The sequence below is a fragment of the Falco punctatus genome, assembly GCF_963210335.1.
Source record: "Falco punctatus genome assembly, chromosome: 5".
Taxonomy (NCBI): Eukaryota; Metazoa; Chordata; class Aves; order Falconiformes; family Falconidae; genus Falco; species Falco punctatus.
In genome coordinates this window covers 48,762,751-48,773,527 of record NC_137584.1, presented here as the reverse complement: position 1 = coordinate 48,773,527, position 10,777 = coordinate 48,762,751, and positions in this window count along the sequence as shown.

The following is a 10,777-nucleotide window of genomic DNA, read 5'->3' as shown; positions in this document are numbered from 1 at the left end:
TTTTTATAGGTTGTGTCAGGTATTGAATGTAACACAGAATGGGCTTATACTGTATGTGAAGTTCTAGTAATGGAAAAACTTTATCACGGGAAGCTTACTCCAGTCATTCATGGACAGTCTTCTCCAAATAGCCAAAATTTTAGGGAACACTCTAGTGTCCAAAAATATGACTTCCTACCTATTTACTCCAGTTTTACACTGGTGTGACCACACTGAAGCCAGGAGAGCTGTGATGATTTAGGCTTCAAACTTCCTTGGAGCAGTTCCCTCTCACAAAGAGAAAGAAAAAAGCATAACTTCAAGTAGTTAAAAAAGGGAAAAGCAGATGAAGGCATAATTACACCAAGACTAGGTTAGTACTTGTTTGCTTAATGCACCTAGCTATTCCAGTTGTCTGGGTCTGAATACAGAGCTTGCTGCTAGTTTTTCCTATATGAAGAGCTAAGTTTACATCATGGCTTTGTACACACATGAACTGATTTCTGAGATTTTCTATTAATACTCAGTCATCAATTGTCAACTTCACAAAGTGAGCATGGGTCTAGTGGCAAGGAAGCATGGAAGGAAGGCTCCCCGTCATCACAGTTGTGTGAAAAGGCATTTCTCTGTCTTCTTCAAGGCTCAGTACTTTCGCTGAAGTTGCTCATGTCTCAGTGAGCCAGTCCAACAACAACATTTAGTGAGATTTCATCTGTCTGGTTAACCATTAGCTTAAACTGCGGTAAAGCTACCACAGTTAGCTTTAATAAATATGAAAGTCAGACAAAGCCGGACAGAATGCAGAATAAATTAATGTTTGCTTGGGAACCAATGCATATAGAAGAACGTATGTCTGTGTTGTAGTTGATGGTTGATTATGGGTTGGTCTTGACTATCATCGAGGATGGCACTGAGGCCTGGTTCAGTGGCAGTGGCAGGGTTTGTGCCTTTACATTAAACAGGTAAATGCAGGTGGAACTTGACTTGTGTGGTGCTGGCTCACTCTTCTTCTGGGCACCTGTATTAAAAGCCTGACATGCTGTTTGCCAGCTGTTCACACTCCTGAGCAGTCTCAGTCAGCTGTACTCCACTTTGACAGGTATGTAAAATCTCAGTTATTTGAGCTGAGGTGTTCTGTGCACTCCCTTTGTGTCTTCTGGGATAGCGTGGGAGAGTGTAACAGTGCAGGCTAAGTGCTCCACACAGTTTCAGATATTGAAAAGAAACTGGATATCACAGAAGTTGTTGCTGGAAGTTTACTGTTTCTCGCTTTAATCAGCCCTCTCAGTGCTAAAATGACGAAACAAAATACCTGTGTCTGTGAAAAGCATCTGGAACTTTGTTGTACTTAGTTTTCATTAAGACCATTAAAAAAGGCTTCCACTTTAAAGGGTGCTTTAAAATTGATTCTGTGTGTGCTTTAGCAAGAATTTTCACAATTTTCTTAGGCAGCAGACACTTCAGGTGTGTCGTAAGGCAATATAATGTGATCATTTATTTATTTCAGTCTCAACCCTCGCCTCCATTCCCCCAAATGCAGAGTGGGTGTCCCTCATCCACTAAACATGTCTTGGGGTTTTTTTCAGTGTTGTGTGGGCAGATGGTCCATATGCACCATAGCTAGGGATATCTTCTACCTTTATCAATGGGACTACATTTTGGTGGAAAAAAAGTCTTTCCATATTTTTGAGGGATTTCCCTCCTCCAGAATTTGCCTATCTGTCATTAAAGCCAGAAGTAATGGTAGCACAAGGGAGGGAAACCAGATTCCTGGAAGATCTTGCAAAGAAGTTAACATGCTGAATTCTTTGGTTGACTGGTATCATCTCTCAGAACAAGCTGGGCTCTGATTCGGGCACTGAATTAAATGAGGAATTTTAAAAATCAGCTTAGCATACTGAGCTTTGCTGGAAACCTGTCTCTTATTTTGGTGTCTGAGATTGGAGCGTTTTTGAGACTCTGTCTCAGAGTAACCCAAAGGCCACTAAGACTCGGCTTCTTTAGTCCTTTCATGGTTTTCAAGAATTTTGCTATGAAAAGTTTACCTTGGAAATGCCTTCTTTCCTGCTTAGGAGCCAAATTCTTCCTCCTCATATCAGTGACATACAAATGCGTAATAGAGTTTATATATGAAGGCATTTTGTCTGGGAAGAAGAAAGGCAGCTTACAGGTACGATGAGCTGAGCAAACCGAGAATATCCCCTCTGGTCTTTAAAAGGTTAAGTCCTGTGTTCCCTGCACAGCACCAGCTGATGTGGGAGGGAGTAAAGTCATCTCCCATTCCTGTTCCCTTTGAGCAGAGCAGCCCTTCAGGGATGCTAGCACTCCTGCACCCGGTGTGCCAAGCTGGCAGGCAGAGACAGAATGGAGACACCTAAAGCTGCTTTCAAACGCTTAGAGTGCAAGGAGTAGTTGGGCTGTGGCAACAGAAAGCACAATAAAAACAGCTGATCTATTTGCCAACCCAGCTCCTGTGTCTTGATAATACCCTAGAACACAGCCGTTGCCGTCAGAGGTCTAGGCTTCTTGTTTCCCTTCTCCTGTGAAGAACCAGGATTTGGCCACTTCTGTGCAAGACAGTTACTTTTATGGTAGTTAGCTGTGAGTTTGTTTTCTTCTATCATGTTTGGGCAACTAAATAATTATCCTGCTTTGGAAAGTGCTGAGTCTACAACGGCTCCCAGTGAAGTGAAGAGAATTACAGACTACTCAGCAATCTGGAAAACGAGACCTTTTGCTTACTAAATATGGAGCTGGGAACAGAATTTATGATGTTCATTTTTTGAAATTTGAAGCTGCAGCTTACATTATGACTCTACACATATAAAGTTACTAAAGGGCTAGTAAATGACTAGTAACTATTTCTATGACTGACTGATCAGTTGCTACAATGTCCAACAAGGTTGGTAGTTTTTAAAAAAATACTACTTAAAACTGCCTATAATACACCCATTCATGAACTTTTAATGTACCTTTGACCCCTGTAACATAAAAGCATTGTTCCTTTGTCAATTTTATATCTCCAGAACATCATGTGTGGCCACGATGTATTTGTAGAAGGGATCCTTTAGTTGAAATGGCTGCTGACTGAAGTCAGCTGGGGCTGACTTGAATCCAGCACAAGAATCTCAGTTTGGAGACCCAAATAATGGGGCACTGTAGTCTTGTGGACAGCTTAACCAGGCAGAGAACGGAAGCAGGTTCTTTGAATAGCCTTCCTTTGTCCACCATCATGAAATCAAAAAGCAAATCTTTTGAAAAACTCTAGGCAATAATTCCCATGAGGCTTTCCTAGACTCATCCATCATGCAGAAAATCCAATTTTCCTTCTTTCTCTATTGTACTCCAAGAAGCCTTGTGACCAGTTAGGTCCTTTTAGCTTTAAATGTTAACTTGGCTAAGACATTTTAAATCAGTAGATGCTTTTCAAAACCGAGACCATAATCTTCCACTCATACCCTAAGAGTAATGATCCATACTTTTTGTTAAAAGCGTAATGATTTTTGAGTGAAAAGTATTTTGTTTAGGATGCTACTGTTGAATAGTAATAATAATTAGTAGTGCCATTGTAAAGATTTTTTTAAAGGTCTAGGAGGTTTTGTGGCTTCCCACCAGAGAGTTGAGTTGAGACTGTTTTAGTCTGTCAAAGTCCACTTCTATGGATATTTATTTGGTAATAAAGTGTCAGGCCTAGTGTTTCAATTAGACTATATCCCAGTTACTCTAAACTATTAAAACGTTCATTCATTAATTCATTAATTTCCTGAATCCTTCCAGAATGTCCTACAAAGATATTTTGCCAACCTTGTTTACATAAATTCCCCATTGTGCTTTGCATTTTTATTAAATAAAGGTGGTGTTTGAAATAGCTTGTAAATTGACAGGATACAAATTAGTGGGAAAGCAAATGTTAAAGAGTTGGTGATGTCTCTTGGTGAGCTTTGAAAAGCATTCTATTTAGAACCAATTGTGCAGAGGTATCATTTATTTTTCTGCTTCCCCCTTTCCTTCATTTGTTATAACTAGGGAAATTTGTATGAAAATTGGTTGTGTGTTACTTTCAACGTTTACCTGCTTTGTTTATTTTATATCTGCAGTTTTAATGCTTGTCTTGTTACATCACTGTTTATTGCTGGGGAGATGGCAGTGATGTCACAGAAGTTACCATTTGTAAGACTGAATGCTTTTTGAATCTGGTAATGACTATAAAGCCTTTCTTTCTCATGGGCCACCAGCTGTTGCTAGTTGATGGTTGTGATTCTCGTGTAGAGCCTAAAGCCGGCATGTAATGGTCAGTGCCTTTGTGTATGTGTCACAAAATGGCCACTCTCCTGAAAACTTCACTGCAGAAAACCAAGCGTTCATGATCGCGGGAGAGAATGTTTCCTTGTCATCCTTACTCAGGGCACAGATTTATTTGGGGATGGGACTCCACTGACGTTTGCCTTGTGTTTTCTATATCATATCTGTTCTTTGTCTAAACAGTCATCTCCTCCTCTGTCAGTTCAAATCCAAAACCTTTCAGGAAAATGAAACTCCCCTAGTGCAGTTTGGGGAGGGTGGGAAACTATGGCTCCAGGTCAAGGAATTAGCAGTAATGAGATTAACCATACAGGCAAAACCCAAACATATCTTCCTCTGGTATATAGGTTTATATGAATGAGAACTGACAGAAACAGGACAGCACAGGAAGAAGAGATCTATCTAAATACAGTGTATTTTCTAAAATGTTCCTGGAGTTGTTGGAAGCTCCTTAAAAGCACCCCATAGCTTTTCTAGTAGAAGATGGACCATGAGAGAGACACCCTTTGGGAAACCAACTTCCCTTAACATATTCAAAGAGTGGATCTGATCTATCCAGTCATTGCTGGGCAGAAACTGGCAAGACGGTGGAGCATTACTTTCACCTTTTTTCCCTCTGTGCTCAAACTCATTTCCCACACCTCAGAAATCTACTGAAAGTAACCTACTGGTCAAGTCACCATCCCTCACCTCCAGCAAAGCAGGAGGTGGCTGGTGTGCTCCTCTAGCAGCCCATGGTGGTAGCACACCACCTCCCATCCTGCTGGGCATCTTACAGAGCGACCTGGGCTGCTCTGGCCTCTCCCATGACTCCGTTTGCCATTTCTGTCAGTCTGTGGCACATACACACACACATGCACAGCAGTTGTCAGTGGCCTGGGAGGCCTGGGATCCTCTTTTTTTTTTTTTTTTTTTTTTCTGAGCTCGTTTCTCCTGCATACTGGCTGGCTACATTGCAGCCTTTTACCTGTGGTAGGCTCTGGCCCCTTTCCGTGCATCTTAAAATACCCTGCTGTGGAGCTCCAATGGCACCCAGACATTCACCCTGTTCCCTGGTGCATCTCCCCCTGCTGTCAAATCCCTTCTTCAAAGTCCATTTGATACCAGTGACTTGGGGTTCTGTTTCTTTTCGGAAGGTGACTGTTGCCTTTGATAGTAGGATTTTTTTTTTTTTTTTTTTTTCACTATGAAGGAAAGTAAAAATGCACTTGTCCATTTTAGGTACATTTGAATAATTGCTAAAAATAAAATTAAGAAATCAGGGCTCTGCTCTGCAAAGTAGTTTTCAATCCTCTGAAGAGCAACATGGCTCTTTCTGACTCCACACAGGCAGACAGGCCTATTTCAGCTGTCTGTTGCATGGTATGTTTAAGTGGTTTTGTAAAACAGTGTTCCCTAAATGTTGACAGTTTAATGGATTTCATTAGTGCCTGCCTACTGGCTGAAGGCTTAAACCTGCCCCCAGCAGGTTAGCTCAGATGAGTTCAGAAGTGGCCGTGTGGAGGACCACCTTCATCTCTGTCAAGAGCTGCTCCAAAAGCTGCATCTGGAGCCCTGTAAGACAAGAGCAGTCGTCTTCTGCAGTCCTGCATCCATAGCACGGTGTGGGCAGTGGCTGGTAGATGCGTGTAGTCATATGTCCGTTCATCTTTCCTTTCTTCTTGTTAAGCAGAAACGGCACCAGGGCTCCATTGCACACCCAAAGACGTGTGGGCTTTCTCAGGATCTTCTTCCAGATTATTATGCAGGTGGACTGCCTCGGGTCACCGTGTTGGGGGGTGAGGGAGTGTCTCTCCTGTGCCAAAACGTGCTTGTGTTTCATTCCCTGTGCCTGTGAGACCTGTAGTTGCGTAGGGTGTCTAATGACCCGCCAGGTCCAAGTTCCGTTAGGAAATCATGTTCATGATTTTATTCCAGTCACTGCCTGGTAAGTTGAATAACGTACAAAAGGTAGCCTCATCAAGGTGTATAATAGCTGAATTGAGTCTTTGCCTACACTCTGTAGGTGTAGCTTGACTGCTTCATCTGGAGCATGTATTGGGGGAACATTCTGAAAGGGAAAGTGTTGAAAGTAGTAATATGAAATCTTAGAATAGGCATTTATTTTATTCCTTTTGTGAACAAAACGAAGAAAAAGATGGTCCCTAAGAAGCCATGAGTGTAACTGAGAGCCTGGTTTAGTCATCTCGTTGCATGTTAGACTGTTCCCAAACTGAAGTGAAGAAGACACTTCCAAAACTAGCACAAGTAATTCAGTATTTTGCTGACATACTGAAAATTTAGAGAATGACAATTAGCTATAACAATTACAACCTGAAGGCAAATCCTATAGTTAAAAATGAATTCCAGCATCTATTTTTTGATGTCTTAGGATTTCATCAAATTTATTATTTTTTTTTTTTTTTGGGGGGGGGAGGAGGTGGTGGTGATTGAAAATCCATATATTTAGTCCCTGTCCAAAGATGGGTTTTCCTCTACCCTTCCTGAGAAGTACTGTGTGAGATACCTGTGTCTGGGTTAGGCACTAGCTAAGAGAGAACGGTGAAGGCTACCCTACGCGTCATCATTATGAGCATCAGGACCACAGTGTAGCTATGCCCCATGGAGTACTAGCAACCTGCTGCCTCTCTCAGGTTTCTAGTTCTAGGTCAGTTCCCATGTCCAGTCCTATTTGATGGTCCTCATACTCCTCAGAAGATGTAGGTCAAGTTCCTCCTTGTGTCTTTGCTCCCGTGTGACTCCTGTGCTCTAGGGTAAAGGGAGGGAAGGCACGTAAGGAGGGACGAGCCTCTCCATACGTAGCGTGCTCTTTGCCTGTGGGTTTAATCTTTCCTGCAGCCTTCCCGGACCTGTTGCTGGTGCAGGTGAGGCAGCCAAAGTGGTGTTCATTCCACCCCTAGCCAAGCTGTCTACAGGCCTTTTTAGGACCCGTTTTACTACTGCCACCATATCTAACGCACTTTTTTTTGCTCTTTTTGTTCTCCAGTAGCAGCTTTCTCAGGTGTGGTTTTCTATTGAAGCTAGGCAAGAGCAGTGAGACATGTAAGCAGGTCTTTCATACTCCAGTAGAGGTCAGATACCTACCTACAGTAAAGGAGCTAATTCATTACAGCATGATAGATTATAACAGCTTATTTGGAGCCCTATTATATAAATCACTTAAATGTGTATTTACATAACATTCCTATTAATTACCAAAAAGACTGTAATGACTGTAAGCTGTTCCAGTTTATCTTGTAAATATGTATTTAAGCGATTCTGTTACAGGTAATACTTAATCAATAGACCATAACAGATCATTAATCATGCCAAACCTTTGTGTAAAAAGTGAATTTGTGCTGGTGGAACATAACGGATCCTTTGGAGTACCATTTAACATATTACACTACTCATATGAAAACTTTACAATGCCACTAATGCTACCTGTTAAAAGCCTTAGTGTGACCTCCTGTATGGTAGGTCTGTGTATTGACACATGTGAGCATATTTTCTCGAGGTAAAGAAGCCAAGAAGTTACTCAGCAGTGATTACTTTGGACACTGGCACGGAGCTGAAAAAACAAGCCCCAAGGGGCTGTACCTGCCTTATTCTTTCTTGGCTGAAAAGGTAGTGGGAGAAAAGGTCAATGTAAAGTGCTTATATGTTTACCTGGTATCCGTAGTTGCATCTGAGCATCATGCAGTAGTGTTCCACAGCATCAGTACAGCGTCAGTCATGGCAACTTCAGTCTCTGGAAGGCAGAGAAACATTACTTTTACCCTTACCTTGGAAGTGTGCGAGGGAAGAGTCAGACCGTGCAGAACATATGCATGCAACAGAGGGGTCAAGATCTATCCCACCCTGTGCTACTGGCATTAAGCAGCTGACTGTCCTTAATTTACTTGACGGTAGGCAGGTAATGCTGCTGGTTTTATGGAAACTTATGATAGTATCGCAGGGGAAACATGTCTATGTTCAGGAGCCAGTGTTTAAGTGGTAGTATTTTGGTGGTCTTCACGAAACTCTTTGAAACACAGGTGCAGAAATTGAGATCATCAGCAGGGACTTACTTTTTAAAATACTTGACGCACAATGAAAAGAGAAAAGAGAAAGTAAAAACCTAAAGCGCTTTAAAGAGCTCCAATAAAAGTCCTGTGGGGTTTGTTTCCCTCACACAGTACAGAAGACAAGCCATGTCATCAGAAAGTAGAGAACCTGAGAAGGAAATCCTGCTTACTTTACCTGTGCCAGCAGCCCGACTGATTTTAAGCAGGCTGCTTCAGAGAGGGGGGTGAGCAGGATGTTTCTGCAGGACCGCATTATCAAGTATTGTAGCTGCGCCACTGAAAATCCACATGATGTACTGCATGCGAGCTTGCCAAACTGTCCTGGGAAGCTGGCTTCAAGCTATAGCTGAAGTCATAGCTAGAAGTTAAGCGCCAGATCGTGGTCACATGAGTCAGTCTGCTGGCATCATGCAGGACTACTGCACGGTTAAGGTAAGCCGAGCTGGTTCCCAGACTAGGAATGTAATTCTAGAAACTGTCCTATGTCACGAGCATGCCGTGCAGTTTGCGGTGAACAGCAGTGCCTGCTCAGAGAGGGTTCAGGACTGTAACTAGTAAGAAAGTCTCAGTCCAGGACTGTAATGTATTGGCAAAGCCTTATAGGAAGTGTGTGCATCACTGGCCCTGGCCAACTCCATTGATCTCTTGCTTTCATAAGCACTAAATTAACTTAATTTTTTTAAAAAAGCTTTTATTACTGGTTCCTTTGGAGCTTTTGCAATCTGTTGTCTAATGCAAGCTTTGTTTAAGTTTTAAAAAAAATATCTCTGCAATAACAGTTCTCCTGTGTAATAACTAATCAATATATGCTAATAATTTGCCAAATATATTTCTTACAGAGGAATGGTTCTGAAGTTAGGTGACTGCCAAAAAAGAAAGAAAAAAAGGGGAAAAAACCTTCTTTAATTCCTTAGTCAGTAAGTGTTCGTATCTGTAAAAGATTAAGCAGTTTTGTGGTTTTGCCAATTAGTATAGAAATTTTATGAGCTGGCATGAATATTCAATTCAAATGATTTTTTTACAGCTAGGTTATAAACCTGTAGAAAACATGGGAGGCTAACTCAACCCTGAATATAGCAGCGAAGCTGAGTGCTGCTGTAATAAAGTAATCTATTAAAAGGTTATCTGTCACATAAGATTGCTTTCCCTAAGTACCTAAGCATATTAACAACATCTGAAATGCACTTGTAATTATACACACCTCAGAAAAGATTTAAAATTGCCTTCTTTGTCCACACTTACAAAAACATCTCAGTCACTCTGTGATCGTATTTTATCTATGCACCTTAAAGCTTGTAAAAGCAAAATGGAAGAAGCAATCACCCATCAGAGAATTGCTCATAGGTGAACTTTGGCCATCTCTAGTGGCATTAATTTTGCTCTCTGTGAACTGCACTTGACACCCTTGTAAGGTCTGGAGAATTTTTCCTATCTCTGACTGGCCTACATGACTATTTGCTACTAATTTGCACTTTGAAGATGATGGACTGGAAAAAAAAGAAATAGTTCATTTAGTTTCTGAAGAACAGCTTTCTGGCTAAATCCTGCAACTTTTGGGGAAAGACTGCTCTTTGCCCGTTCTGTCAGTGCTGGTGAAATTAGCAGCGTGCTTGCATGACTGGAAATTGCAGGAGTGGGTACAGCAGCAAAGCAGGAAGCATGCTGCTTTAATCACAACATCTTCATGTTTGAACTTTAGCCACCTTTTGCCTGCTTGCCAGCCATACTAATGAACTTACAGGCCCTGCAATACTGTTGCTGTCTCTTTCTGTATACTGCAGAAATATACAGCGTATAACACAGTAAGAAATATCTAGAACATACTTTTTTCTGACATGGTATTTAGTTTCTGGACCAGGCACCAAGACCAGCAAAACAGAACTTCTCAAAACACAGTCTCATACAGTGAAAGCAGAATGGCTTGAACAATATTGAGATTTTTCAACAAAGATAATAATACTACTTTTAAAGCTGCTATGTCTCTTTGCCTTGTTAGGGATCAGATTTTGCTGTCCTACTGAGGCAAAAATACCTTTGCTTTTAAACCCTTGTAGAAATTAAATTTGAAAATTTTTCAGCTGGCTCCATTTGGCAACTAGGTTTAGGAAGTAACATTTTTATCTGCCTCCAGTCTTCTGGGGCTACTGGTTATTTGGTGGAGAGTATTTGAGCTAATGGAGCTCACTTGAATTCCCCTTAGGAATTAGATTCTTTCCTGAATAAGGGCTGTGGCATCAGTTATCAGCTGTTCTGCTGAATAATCTGTGAATACCCATGGAGCTTTTTAGCTTTTCCTTTGTGAAACCCATGGCTTTTAGAAAGGTCTGTGATGGTGCTGGTGATTTTTATTGTGATAATACTCCTAAATGCCCAGGCACAGCTGAGGGTGGTACTAATATACACCACATGCTACCTACAGAATTGCTGCAGCAGAAGCATGGGGTCCCTGC